The 14,686-nt window shown below is 43.0% G+C and overlaps 1 protein-coding gene across 1 annotated transcript in view; it reads right to left on the bottom strand.

Moving 5' to 3' along the window:
* The window catches only part of LOC129238943 (kelch-like protein 20), a 53,409-nt gene that overhangs the window by 26,493 nt on the left and 12,230 nt on the right, over positions 1 to 14,686 (bottom strand). The window lies entirely within an intron of this gene.

Genomic DNA, 14,686 nt, shown 5'->3' with positions numbered 1-14,686 from the left:
AAAGCCTTGTACAGGCAAAGAATGCCCTTGTGGCTTTTGAAGTAACTCTCTCAATATGGGAGTTCCACGTAAGCGTTTTGTCAAGACTAACGCCAAGATAGTTCGCTTCTGTCGAGAGTTCAAGTGTTGTTCTATTAAGGGTCGGACATTTGAGATTTATGTTCCTTCTCCTAGTAAACGGTACAAGAGTTGTTTTGGATGGGTTGATGGAGAGCCCTTTTTCCGTGCACCATTTGTTTATTATTGTAAGGGCTTGCTGCATGCGATCCGAAATGGTTTCCTCATGCCAGCCTAATACATAAACTACTAGGTCATCAGCGTAACCCTGAGTGTGAAATCCTAGGTTATTCAGTTTGTGGAGAAGTTCATCTATGACTAGAGTCCACAGAAGAGGTGAGAGTACGCCACCTTGAGGGCAACCTCTTGTGGCTTTAATCGATTTGAATGTTCCTCCTAGTTCAGTGCTGATCGTCCTAGATTTCAGCATGAATATTATCCATCTAGTGATGGGTTCAGGTACCTCCTTTAGATATAGGGCATTATAGATTGCCTCATAGGAGGTGTTATCAAAAGCTCCTGATATGTCAATAAATGCACATAGAGCTATCTGTTTGGACTCAATAGCCTTTTCTATAACTGTTACCAGGCTGTGTATTGCAGTCTCAGTGGATTTTCCCTGTTGATAGGCAAATTGAAGTCGATGCAGTGGGAATTTAGCTAGATTGTATTCCCTAATATACTGATCGACTATCTTTTCCATTGTTTTGAGGAAAAATGAGCTGAGACTAATTGGCCTGTATGATTTAGGCAATTGTTCGGGTTTTTTCCCTACCTTTGGAATAAATACGACCTTAACCTCAGCCCATTTTGTAGGCAAATATCCTAGCAGTAAGCTTGCTTTGTATAGCCTGGTCAAATTAGGGATAATATGGTGTGCACCCTGCTGTAAGAGACAGGGGAATATCCCATCAGGACCAGGAGATTTGTATGGACTGAATGTTGATATCGCCCATTGTACCCGCTTTTCATGGAATAGCTTGTTTGCTAGTTTTAAGTTCTCAGCACCCGCAGATGTAGTAGTTTCTGCCGGTACAGAGATCTCGTCTAGCACAAGTGATCCAGGGAAGTGAGTGTCCAGCAGAAGTTGACTGGTTTCCTCTGGATTCCTTGTGTAGCTTCCATCTGGCTTTTTCAGGGTACTAATGCCGTTTGAGTGATCTTTTAGTAGGGCTTTTTGGATTCGAATAGCATCCGGAAGACTACAAATCTTTTCACAGTGATTCCTCCAAGTAGCCCTTTTAGATTTCCTCAATTCTTTATTGTAGTTGGTTAGGGCTGTTGAGTAGGAGGACCAGTCCCCCATTGCTTTAGCTCTATTCCATAGGGTTCTTGTTTCTTTACGGAGGTTGGAAAGTGTACTGTTCCACCAAGGAACATTTCTTTGTGGCTTTTTCACTTTTACTGGGCAACTTTCCTGAAACGCAGATATTAGGTTTGAATGTAGTTCGTTCGATTCGAACTCAAGCTCAGATATAAGCTGAATGTGACGCTTAGAGCAGTTAACACTTTGTTCTAGATAGAAGTGAAAGTAGTCCCAGTTAGTTTTTCTGGGGTTTCTGTAAATTGTCGTTTGTGGTTTGGTTGCACCTATATCGAATCTAATATGTCTGTGATCCGACATAGATGTTTCCTCTGACACATGCCAATTTGAGATTTCGGACAAAACATTATGGCTAGAGAGAGTGATGTCAAGGACTTCACCTCTGATTGCATTAATGAATGTAGGTTCGTTGCCTCGGTTTAGGATTGATATATTATACCTAAGTAGAAATTCAATAAGGTACTCACCTCTTGGATTGATGTTTGTGCTTCCCCACGCTGTGTGGTGCGCATTTGCATCACAGCAGAGGATCCACCGGAGACGTTTTTGCTGGCAATATTCCACCAGGGCTATAACCTCCCTTGTTGGAGCAGTGACCTCATCTCCTGGAAGGTAGGCGGAGGCAAGTACTACCTCATGCTCACCTTTGCTCGTTGGCACTTTTACCCAAATCGCCACCAGGTCTTCTGTAATGAACTGTGATATTGGGATAAAGGTTAGTTGATTATTTATTATCAGCGCCGCTCTGGGACGGTCTTTGTTGGCAGCATATATCAACTTACCGTTTACGCTCTGGAGTCCCAGAACGACTCCTTTACGTACCCATGGTTCTTGAATGAAAGCTACATCCAAGAGTTCTTGGTTAAATCTCTTCGTAAGCACGTCCGAGGCTGCTTTTGCGTGATGGAGATTTATTTGAAGGCATCCGAGTTGCCTTCTGGTGTTGTAAGAATTACGCTTAGGCCAGGTCATCTAGTGAACCTTCGTTTGGCAATGGCTGCCTTTTTTTTGCCTCGGTTGCTTTTCAGCAGGACTGCTTCCTCAGCGGACATCTGATCCCCTCTTCGATCCTTGTTGTGGCTGTGGCTGTGGGCTTTTTTATCAGCCTGCAGCGGGGGTCGCATGCGAATACCCTCGGCCACGTTATGGCACCATGTGCCGGATGTTGTTGGCTTTCCTGCCTCTTGTCTGGAGCAGCTGGCCTTTTCGTCCTGGGCTATTGAAGCCGTTGGAGTCAAAGTTCCTGCTTCCTCAGAGCTTTGTTTCGCCGAGGGTTCAGAGTCCTTTTCGGTAACCTTAGGCGGATCAATCGGGCCTTTAGATTTTGGCCGAAGTTGGGTTTTACCGAACCCGTAGTTCAGCCAGTTGTTGAAAGTCTTTATGACTTCTGCGGAGATAGGGTCGATAGCAATGGTAATTTCTACCACAGTACCCTTGCGCACTCTGTTGAGCACCCGCCAGTCATTTGTGTTGAGGCCCTCGTTTTGGCCGTCGAGGAGGCTAATAATATCCTCAGTTGTGGTGCTGTCCAATTCTGGAAAGTGACCAACGAAGATTTGTGGGCGCGGTATATCCGCTTCCTGCACAATCTTCAGCTGTGCATCTTTCCACGGCTTCAGCTTAGGAACTGCTTCCTTTAGCCAACTAGCCGTTTCATCGCAGCCACATGATATAACTATATATCCTGGGCGAAAGGTGCAGCTATTAAATTTGGGCTTTGCAGCCCCAGTCTGCTTTTTCCTTATCGCCTTCAGGATAGCATGTTGTATGGCCGTTAGTCTCTCCGTCGACCATATCGTAGTTGGATAATCGTGAGGAACTATTCCCAACTTCGTGCTGCACGCCGCGTCTTTGTAAGACATTTTTGTTGAGTCTACCTTGACTTCTGGATTAGGCACTGCTGCCTTTGGTCCTTCCGTTTCGGTAGTCTCTACTGCCTTTTTTCCAACGCTAGAGCTCCCCTGTAAATTGGCACGCTTAGGGGAGCTTTGCTTTGGCGTGGTGCTGCTGGAGCGTTGTCGCTTCAGATCAGCTGGTTTTTGAGCCAGCTCTCTTGCCTCGTCGATGCTGTGACCTTTTCTCAGGAAGTACTTCAGGCGTTTTCTGGCGGCACCGCAAAGCCGCACCTTGTCTTCGTCCTTTCTTCCTGTGTCACAAGTGGGAGAAGATAATAGTTTCTCCTCTTCCTCTGGTGATATAGTAGCTTTGCCATCTGGCCCCAGGGCCACGTCGTCAACTTCCATATCGGTGATTTCGCTGACAGTTGGAGGGCATTGTTTGCCCTTAGCTGCCTGCGATGTTGAAGGTAGTTCGGCACTATTTACCGAAAGGTCGTTATCGACCTGGTTTATATTGGGCACTCCTGCCTTTATTAAAGAACTATTTAACTCTGCCATATGGTCCCACGAGTGAAGGGGAAAGGATGGTCGAGCCACGACAGTGCCCCGGTGCCGCGGTAAGGCTAATTACAACCAGAGGGCGCCCGATATCTGGAGGTCACCGTTATAAGACACACTTACGTAGTGCCATTCATCCTATAGGCACGGTTCGAATTACACCTAGGATTACGGGTTTTTTCGAGTTATGCCTCTCTAGATCCGCCATTTTTGGTTAAAAAGCAGGGGCACTCTGTGTGCATTCCCCCAAGAAGCAACGCACACTTCACCCCCAAAAAAATAAAATACTGAAAACAAAAATAAAATTTTTTTCATTTCCGTTTTACACGTTTTTAAATAAACACCCAAAAAATACCATTCCAAATGAGGCGAGCGCCTTAAAGAAGGTAATCTTATAGGGTCTGCAAGAATTCAATCCTGAACTCTCCGTGCCTGACGGTCTATGACAAGATAGAAAGAAAACTAGACTGCTCCAAGAATTTCAAGGTGATCCCCAGTGGTAGTTCAGCGTGGAAAAATAATGAAATATCCCAAAAAGGGAAGACGTCAGTGCCGTCCTTGGAATTGTCCGACTACATTTCAAGAAGGCAATTGCAATGGGGAAAACGACTTTCATTTTTCAGGCGGAGGTCCACGCCTTAGAGCTATGTGCCAGAGAATGTCTTCATACAGGCACGCGTGTGTATCTAAGATATATGTATATAAGGTATAGCTCTCTCTCCCCTTTTCCTCTACGTATATATTTTTTCTCTCTCGCAGAACGAAAATGCCCAAAACGTTGTATGGCCTTGAAATTTCACTCTCCATTCTCCGTCGTCCATCGACGCCTAAGAAGTTTCACTTCAAAAAGAATCTTTTCTTCAGTGTCCCATATATTTATTTATTCGGTTAGTATAGTTTGTCCAGTGTATGTGATTCTAGTTGTCCTTTTATCAAGTTACACGTAAAATTTCCATACAAGTCGTGGCTCGTAACATTTTTACGGCAAATCAACCTAGCGAAAAAGGCTTCCGCTTTACTTATTTGAATACTTAGAGAAATGCTGCATTCGAAATAGGAGGAACGCGTTAAACAGCTGACGGTCGCTGGCGTTTGACACGGGTGTGCAATTTTAAAAGTGTCACTATTTAATAGCAACACCACGTATATTGAGAATTTGCCCTCTTGAATAGCTGATTTCTTTTCCGTTTCATATTTTCAGAAAATGGTTGAGGAGTATTGATATCGACGATTAAACATTTCACTTTTCTGACAAAGGATAATAATAACCACGTTTGGCCATTCGAAGCAAAAATTGTGAGAGTAACATCGGCTGTCTTGTTACCGGGGTTTCTGCAACAGAATTATTCCCACTCACTTGACACACGTCGACCAATCATTCGTTGATCAAACGGCAACGTAGTAATATGAGTGAAGGCTGCGTTGTCTTTTTTCTTATATCACCAACACAATCTCATTTTTTCGGTAAACGAACCTCTGCCATGAACCCGCTTACGTCATCCAGCCTTCAATCCGCTGAAAGCCGGCTAACGATTTGAATTCTGTATGTATTTTTTATTGTCTGAACTGTCTGAACTATGGCACTAACCGGCGAAATTCACACATTAGCAGCTCCTTTCCAATTATCGGGCGTTTTTTGAAAGCTTGAGAACTTAAAGTGATAACACAAAATAGAAATATTCTGGCAGATAATTTCATGACATTTGTTTTGTGAATAAGATATCCGGCATATGGCCACCACGGCTCTAGACGCCGCGAGTCTGTTCAATTGTGGTCTGTTCTTGAAAATTGCAATAAATCGATTGCTAAGTGAGCTGTATGGCAATTTGCGCTATTTTGTAGGAACCACATGTTGACTCGATGTTTAGCTGATTAATTTTGGGAAACAAAAATTCAGTGCAGTCAGTATGGATCGATAGCGCTCGCCATTCAGCGTAACCCCAGCTCGTTCTTCATTTCGAAACAAATAAGGCTCAATGATGCTGTCAGTGCTCCATGAACTGAAGTATATTTACACAATTTGGAGCCGATGCTCTGGCGTTAAGCGATTCAGGACGGCTTGCCATTCTCGGCTGCCAGGCTTCGAAGACGTACTATGGAAAAAAGCTAGGCCTCGACACAGTGAAACGAAGCAAAACCTCACTGACAGAGTCACAAGAAGACGAGCCTATGACTTGAAGCTGGCTATTGTGGACTGAGACGTAAATGAATAGAACTGGTCCGTTATGGATGCCGTTCTGGGCCCTCCCGAAGTAATGCAGAAACTAGTCCCTCGAATGATGCCTCCCCAGAAAGAGAGGAGGGTCACACCACTCAACGCAGTAGACGAAGGTCGCTGTAAGTGCGAAGGCATTTTGAATCCTACCTCACCCACTCAAAGGAAAAACTACTTGCATATGCCAACAACTCGATTGTCATCTGATATTCCTATTGAAAGGCTTAGCACGGCACTGAACTTAGTGATCTCCTTACAAAGATGATGCCTCTGATGTTGGAGTGAATACGTGAAACTAACAAAAAAATGTTTTCAGCAGCAAATTAATAGCATTTGAAGGTGATTGCATTGGTGTTCGTGTAGTTCACCGAGCAACGGAAACAAAGAGCGACAATAGGCGGCAACTTGATTTTTATTTCTAAGTGGATCATAAGAGAGGAAGTAGTTGGCGGTAACAAGCAATAGACCAATATGCCCTAAGGTAGTTGATTTTCGAGCAAATATCACAACAGCAACAACAACAGGGCGCACAGAAATAACATTTAGTGCAAGCACAAAGCTGCTATCTAAGCTTTTTCCCCACTTGCCGTGTGCGTTTGTGTAAAATAGTGAAATAAGCCAACCAATATTGGCCACATTTGGTGCCGCACATACCTGCACCAGTGCGGCAGGATAATAGCGACTATCTACATATACACCCACAGCATTCTGTGTTTACAGCCATACACACAACAACAACACATTTAAAATCGCAACTGCAGCTTCCAAGTAACAGGCGTGTACCTATGCCGTTGCTTTTTGATTCCACTATAAACTCGACTCGACAATGTGTTTTAGCTGTTTGCGTGGCATGAAATTTTGTGTTGGCCCTTGTAGCTGCCAAACCAAGCGGTATGCATGCCCAACTCCGTAACTGTATATACAAACGCATATTAAAATTCATGTGTATGCGGTGCATGTGTGCGTATGTATGTATATGAATATATTGTGCGCCTTATTTAAGTGGCCTGCTGGTGCTAGAGCCTTTTACAACCTGATAGTGCCCACATTCACAACGTCCCCGAAAGCTATTGTTTCGCCGCTTATTCATGCCTCTGCGTACGCTTCATTCACTGCGCTCTGGCTTATGCACTGCCACATACTTACCCCGCCCTCCTTGTATTATGCGCTCTTGTCTCCCCCCATTTATACACATACGATATTCCGTGGGACACCACACGTCCAATGGTTATAGCCAAAAGTTATGGATACAGTTTTTGGCCAATTTAATTTTCTCGCCCGCAACGAAAGCTCGACTTCATGTTGGTCTATATTTATATATGTATGTATGTATGTGTGTATGTGTAATGAGGCATGTGCTTGTTTTCATCCCGCATAGCCTTCCCAGTCATTTGCTATTCCTGCCGGCTGATGGTCATTCTCACAACCAATACAAGCAACTCAAAATTAACCAAAGCTATGCGGTTGCTCGGCGATGTGTAAAGGTTTGGCGAGTGCTGCTACCCATTAGAGATGTGTTTTGTCCAATTGAGTTTGAAGCTCATATGTTTTAAGGCTTAAGGAACTTAATCTGTCTAAAATATACTATCTAAGATCAGCTTTATGCGATTAAATCTAAGAAAACCTAAGAAAATCGAAGTGACTATTGGAAATCTGAAACGAGATGAAAACTATGTTTTTATAAAACTATGTTTTTTATAAAGCTATGTTTTATACTACAACAAAAACCATATAACGCAAAGTTTGAAACTTTCTACAAAATTTATGAAAAATCGGCGAGTTTTCGTCAGAGCTTCAAACTTTTTAATCAGAATTTCTGGACACATTTCGAGTATGCAGTTTTGTAGTCTCGCGCAACAAATGCTCGAAATTTGTTTTTTATGAATAGGTTGCCCCCAGCCAATACCGCCAGCAGAAAAAAATGCCAAAAATCAAAGGAATTTTTGAGTAACTTGAAACTTGCATTCTATTTTAACAAAGTTCAATGGACTACAAAACTGCATCCTCGTAATTTCCCTAAAAATTCTGATTAATAAGTTCGAAATTGTAATAAAAATTCGGCTCCAAGACAGGTGGTTTTTTGATAAGGAGGTTTTTAATACAGAAATACACTCATCGCAAATTGCGGTCCCTCGATAAATTCTCTGAAGATGGAGCTCGTCTTATTTATGAGGAAATATAAAATACTTGGAGTCTTTCTCCTCTCAATAGCGGGCGCTCCGTTGCTGCTCTCTGGCAGGATGAAATACGTGGGACTTATCCTTGACAGAGAGCTAACATGGAAACCTAACATTGAGGAGAGAATTAGGAAGGCAACAGTCACCTTGTATGGTTATAGATCCACTACCGGCAAAAGATGGAACCTCTCGCCTAAAGTTATGTCTTGGCTTTATATTAATTGTGTTATAAAACCAATTTGGTGTACGGAGTCCTTGTCTGGGTGACTTCGCGGGAAAGGATAACATCAGTTAAGAAGCTAGAGTGGGCCCGAAGGTCTGCCCTCATTGGAATTAGTGAGCGCCTTGGCAGACTCCTATTCTAGCGCTCAACGCTATGCTGAATGTGGCACCCGTGGACCTTGCAGGAAAAACTGCCGGGGATGTTCAGGCCATCAGCTAGACTTAAGCTGCGGATACAGTATTATTATTAAAAACTTTAAGTTCATCCCCATTTTGCTGGATAGTTGTACACCCTGGCTAAGTCCGAGCGGAACTTTTTCCATTCATATTCCCTCAAGGGAGGAGTGAGCGGTGTGCAACATTTAGAGGCAGGGCATGGCAAATATGTTTACGGAGGACTCGAAGAGTTGGTGTGGGAGTATTCTGCGAGGAATTCCACCATCAAAACCAAATTTAAGTTTCCGGACCACTGTAGTGTTTTCCAAGCTTAGGTGGCCTCAATTAAGGAAGCAGTGGATTGGTTGCTTACTTCTGCAATTACTGTAAAGGATGTAAACATCTACTCCGACAGACAAGCGGTAATTGGGGCCTTGGGATCGTTGTGTGTGCGTTCGAAATTAGTCAGGGAATGTTTGATTTCTCTCTCGATTTCAGCCGAGTGCTTCGATATTAGGCGCATTTGGGCTCCCGGTCTTAGCGGCATAGAGGAAAACTGCTAGGCTGATCAGCTTGCAACCCAGGGTACCCTAGAGACGGTTTCATCACAAAATGCGAGTATTGGGGCTTCTTTGGGAACCTGTGGCCCGCGGGCGCTGGCCTAGTGCGAAAACGTGCAAAGTCACGAGATCCTGCGGAGCACGGATAGATCGGTTTCGCTCGAGAGAACTACCAAGGCTAATAAAGCCGCAGCTTTCGAGTTTGATAGGTATCTTTAGTATTAGGTGTGCAGGCGGTTCCAAGATTTAGACATCTGGGCTCTCCTTTTTTTCGTTACACCTGCGGATACTGCGAGTTTAAATATCACACATCTGGTGATATCTCATTAGTACCTTGAAGCGGTTAATACGGACGCAAATAGCTACTACCTCTAATCCAAAGCCCCTTATTCCTCTTTTCCATCTGTCTGGTTTCTATTCTTCTCCTTCTGTGTTTGCTCTGGAGAAGATACGCGGATGCCTCGTATATGCCTGAAGGGCACTTTTATGGTAAAATCCTCGCAAATTCGGATGACATCAACATGCTGGAGTACAGCAGCTTTGAAAACGGATTTCTAAAACTTGAGAGCGCAGGCATTTGCATAAAAGTATCAAAATTAAATTTTTGTGCACTGGGAAAGTTCCAAATGAATGTAATCTGCGATATTGAACGACAGTTACACTTTTGAGGAGCTGACAATGTTCAAATATCTTGGATCTTTCATCTCTACGGACGCCAAACAAGAAGTGATTGCGAGGTTCCAGGCGTGGTCTTCTTTTCGCTGTACACGGCTCTAGATTCTTCGTTTCTTTCTAAGCGAACGAAGCTGACACTCTATAAAATAGTATTTAGGCCTTGTGTTACTTAAGTATCTGAAACCAGGGAGACGCCTAAGATGGATGAAGAAAATCTTAACACATTTGAGCGAAAAATTGTACGCCGAATTCTTGTGCTGGCGCGAATAAATCACATCAATTATCGCCTACGTTACAACGATGATTGCCTAGCTGAGCTAAATGACTTCTAAATCGCCGACTACATCAAGCTTCAGCATCCTAAGTGGGCTGGATATGTTTTGGGGATGGATCCTAACGATATTGCAAAAAGGATCTATAATGCTAAGTTGTAGGTACCTTATAAAATAGGTCTCTCAAGGAAAACCTGCATTGATGCAGTTAATGACGACGCAAAGATCTTTGAACTGAAAAACTGGAGAATATCTGGATCGCGATCGAGATTCTCGGTCGAAGATTTTGAGGGAGGCCAAGGTTCAACACGGACCATCACGCCAACAATGATGATGAATAAATGCTGAATGGATATTTTGAACAGGCACGCTCAAACTAATGGCTGCTGAATGACTTTAATTCCCAACTGCTTGCAATCTTACGCAGCGCTGCTGGGTTGCGCACACCTGCTCATATCCACAACAGTTTCGTGCAGTTAGAGCAAAACATTTACGTACGCACATCTTCCTATAATAAATCATAGACCTAGGAAAATATACTCATCTGTGGTATGCATGTATTTGTATGCACATTTGCACATATTTATGCTGCCCTATATGTGTGGGTGCGTGATTTAACGTCCACAGGCCACTCACAATGTTTGTGGACAAAATTTTGGCTCCATTAGCTACACAGAGTTGCTTGGTGTGGCTCGATGCGATCATCGAGTAATTTGTATGCATGCCTGCGTCATAGACTCGTACCACTACCACAGAGCATAAACACACATACATGTAAACCAGCTTGATGCCCACGCTTCATGCTACAATAAACTTTATGTGCCTTGCTTGGACATCCCACACACACTAGGAAACACACGAATGTACCGTAAAAAATTTGACTGCTGCTGTGTTGGAATTATTATTGCACGTTTGTATTGTTGCTCCTCGGCTATTGTAGTTGTTGTAATTTCTGGCTGCTGGTATTGTTGTAATGTTAAATCTTTGCTCCTTCGCACTGGACAGTTTTCCAGTCCATTAAATTCTGACTCGACTGGACTTGACTGCATGCACAGTCATTATTATTATGCAAAATATTGGCAGGACGAGTGCGGAGCTGTGCCAACCTGTGTGTTTGTATATTAGCTTGCCTTTGGGCGCACTGGCCGGCTACTACTCGTACCACCACTAATACTAATAACATTACATTATGTACATTTGCGTATGTAGATTTCCACACAAGTACGTTTGCATAATGATAATAATATTCTGGTTTAGTGCGCATCTATTGAGAAGCTTGTTGCGTAGGATGTGCCACTATTTGCTTGCAACGTGTGTGTGTGAGTTGTAGTGCAGCTTTGTAAGCATAGCCATGCATATCTTATACTTGTACGCACTCACACACACACAGGCACACAGAATGTAAGTGTCCTTTGACATAGACTATAACTGTAATAAATAAGGAGAGATAAAAATATGTGAATATATAGAATATTTATACACACACATACACATACACACATGCTTATGTTTATCTGCAACACATCAGCTTGCTACTTATGCAGCTATGTATGCTTGATTTGTGTGTGAAAATTTCGGACTATATTTTTAATAATTTAAAAAAAAGGAAAGAATTTCCCATTTCACTAGCAAATTTTGTCATATTTTGTGTGGAAATCATGGCATAAAAGAGTGTACATTTATTGTCACGGTCAGTAAATCGCCTTCTCGGCTTGTGAGCGCAGCGTTTAAATTACAGGTGATTGAACTTACGGGTGTTCAATGACTGACTATCATCATCATTGTTGGCTGGACAACCCTAGTCGGGCCTTCGCCTGCTGTAGCATATACCTCCAATTGTCTCGGTTTCGGGCCTGTGTTTTCCATGCCCGAAATCCCAATACGCCTGCGTCTTCTTCTGCATCATCAATCCATCTAAGTGGCGGGCGGCCCCTTCTTCTCTGTCTGTGGCATTTACTGAAGAGTATTTGTTGAGGTGGGTAATCCGTGCTAGCCCGCAATATATGACCTGCCCATCTCAATCTGTTGTTCCATTATTGTGGCTATCACAGATGGGTGTGTATATAGTTTTCCGAGTTCATGATTGTAGCGTTTTCGCCATTCGTCTTAATCGCATATCGCGCCAAAATTTTTTCGCAGAACTCTTCTCTCGAAAATCAGCAGCTTCTGTTTTTCTGCATCTCTGAGTGTCCACGTTTCACTATCGTATAGCAAGATGGAAATTATAATTCAGCAATATAGTGGAATTTTTGTTTTTTTGTCTGGATACGACTCTCTAGGTGTTGACCCAGCGAAAAATAGCACCGGTTGGTGAAGGCGTATTTCAAACGCGGCAGCGAGGATGCGATTATGTATATGTCGTCCGCGGAAGCCAGCAATTGAACCGAATTGTGTTTACGGCAGAGTCCCTCATAACTTTTTCAAGGGCAATATTAAAGAGGAGACATGAAAGCCCACCCCCTTGCCGAAGTTCGTCTCTCGAGAGTTCGCCATCTTGCATCACCAACTACAGATGAAATCATTTTCGGTCATGAAGGGGGGAAAAATATCGAAACTCGAAGAATATCTTTAGTGTTTTTTTTTCATAGGAAATTCAAATCGAAAATGTCAGGAACATCATCAAAGGTACTGCCACTCCAGTGGGATCTGTGGCATGCAATCACTAACACTATAACATTCCTCCCTCTCGGTTGATTCCATCCTGGAATTGAGGCCAATGGCGCATCGGAGAGTTGCAATATCGTTGCTTGATATCGATTTGCTAGCTGGGGTATTCCCTGCATCATTGTAAAGTTCATACAACATATTGTTTCATCATCTGCGATACTCGCCATCACCACCTGCAAGGTCCAAAAATCTTTCGCAGAATCTTTTTCTCAAACACTCCAAGTGACGCCTCATCGGATGTTCTCATCGTCCACGCTTCTGCGCCATACGTTAGGATGGGCATGATGAGAGCCTCATTAAGTGTTAGTTTTCTTCGTCGAGAGAAGAACTTGGATACAAAATATCCAGGGCCGTAGAGAGCATATCCGGGCCCCGGGGGAAAATTGCAAATGCGGGCCCTTTCCAATTATGTCTACTTCTTATAATTCGGAATTACCCTCTCGTCGGGCTGAAAATATCAATTACGTTACATAGGGTATCTGGCCACTGCGTTATGTATGGAAATAAGGTCGCTGAAGAGTTGGCGAGTGGAGGATTTTCATATCTCAAAACTCTTCCCAAGGATAAATTGAGACTGCGGACTGCGCAGTTATCTGCTTTGGATTGGGATGGGGTTCACTGACTCTTGCCCTTTCTGCGACCAATCCCCGGAGACTCCAATACACCTTCTTCTTGAATGCAGCGTTATAGCGCGGGAAAAATTGGGACATCTCAGTCATTTTCAGAAAGGCACATATGTATGCTCAGTCCAACCCAGCGCTATCTGAAATTTAGTATGGTAACTAGGCCTGATTGAGGTACTGTAATGAGTAGATCTTTAATCTAGATCTTAATCTAAATGGAGAAGCTGCAAAAGGTTGTATGGAGCTCGAACCATTCAGTGAGTTTTGCTGGTCTTCTTCCATATCTACTATTAATCGTAAATTCTTATCGCTGGATAGGATTGACATAAGTTTCCTCACTGATTGTCTAACTGGTTGAAATTGTCTAAAGAGACATTTTTTTATTATTATTTTTTATTTGAAAAAAAAACTCGAGCCAAGGAGCACCAAGATATTGGAAACTCCTAAAACACTCAGGCTAAACAGCTCATTGTATTCAAAGCTTTGGTCAGTAAAAGTAGATAGTCAAGGAGAATAGGAGACAGAGATAGAGACCAGAAAGAAAGAGATAGGATAGAATAGAGATAGAGGCACAGATAGACATAGCTAGTCTTGTGAGAGTTTTCCAGGTGCTTTGGCAAATCTGAAAATACTAATATCACTCGTTCTCGTCACATGGGAACCCAAAATTCGTAGCCTTGGTCTGCAAAATCAGGACACTCACAGCGAAATTACTCAGTGCTATCAACCTCCTCCAAGCAAGACAGGTACATCGGGTCCTCAATTATTCCAATGGTGTTCATATGCTGACCCCATGGGTTGTGTCCTGTAATAATACCGACCATCAACCGAACGCCTTTTCCACCAAATTTTAGAAGAAAGTTCGACAGTTTCCTGTTTGGGCTTGCCACAAAACGTACTACAGAGACATACTCAAATCATCCGTTCTATTTGGGGACTAAGCCCATATACGATACGATGAAATCTAACATCTATTTTTTAGTGCATACAATTTTTTACGAGGGTCGTTTGAAAGTTCCGTGCAAAAATAAAAACTACTTAAGTGTTTGGGATAAGCTTTCCTTATTTATATATTCGACATAGTCTCCCTTTAGGCTTATACACTTTGTGTGAAAACCCTTTCGGAAGTTCGTTGATCCCTTCCGAGTGATAGGATTTGTCCAAGTCTGAAAAATAGTCATTCGTTTCTGCAATCACCTCTTCGTTTGAATAAAATTTTTTTCCCCGACAGCCATTTCTTCAAATTGGGGTACAAATGGCAGTCCGAGGGATGCGAAGGATGCGAAGGATCCAAGTCTGTAGAATAGGGGCGATGTGAAACGGACGGAGCCCTATTTGCATT

The sequence above is a fragment of the Anastrepha obliqua genome, chromosome 2 (genome assembly GCF_027943255.1).
Source record: "Anastrepha obliqua isolate idAnaObli1 chromosome 2, idAnaObli1_1.0, whole genome shotgun sequence".
NCBI classification, from domain to species: Eukaryota; Metazoa; Arthropoda; class Insecta; order Diptera; family Tephritidae; genus Anastrepha; species Anastrepha obliqua.
The sequence above is the reverse complement of the archived record's forward strand: the minus strand, read 5'-3'. Positions and strand labels throughout refer to the sequence as shown.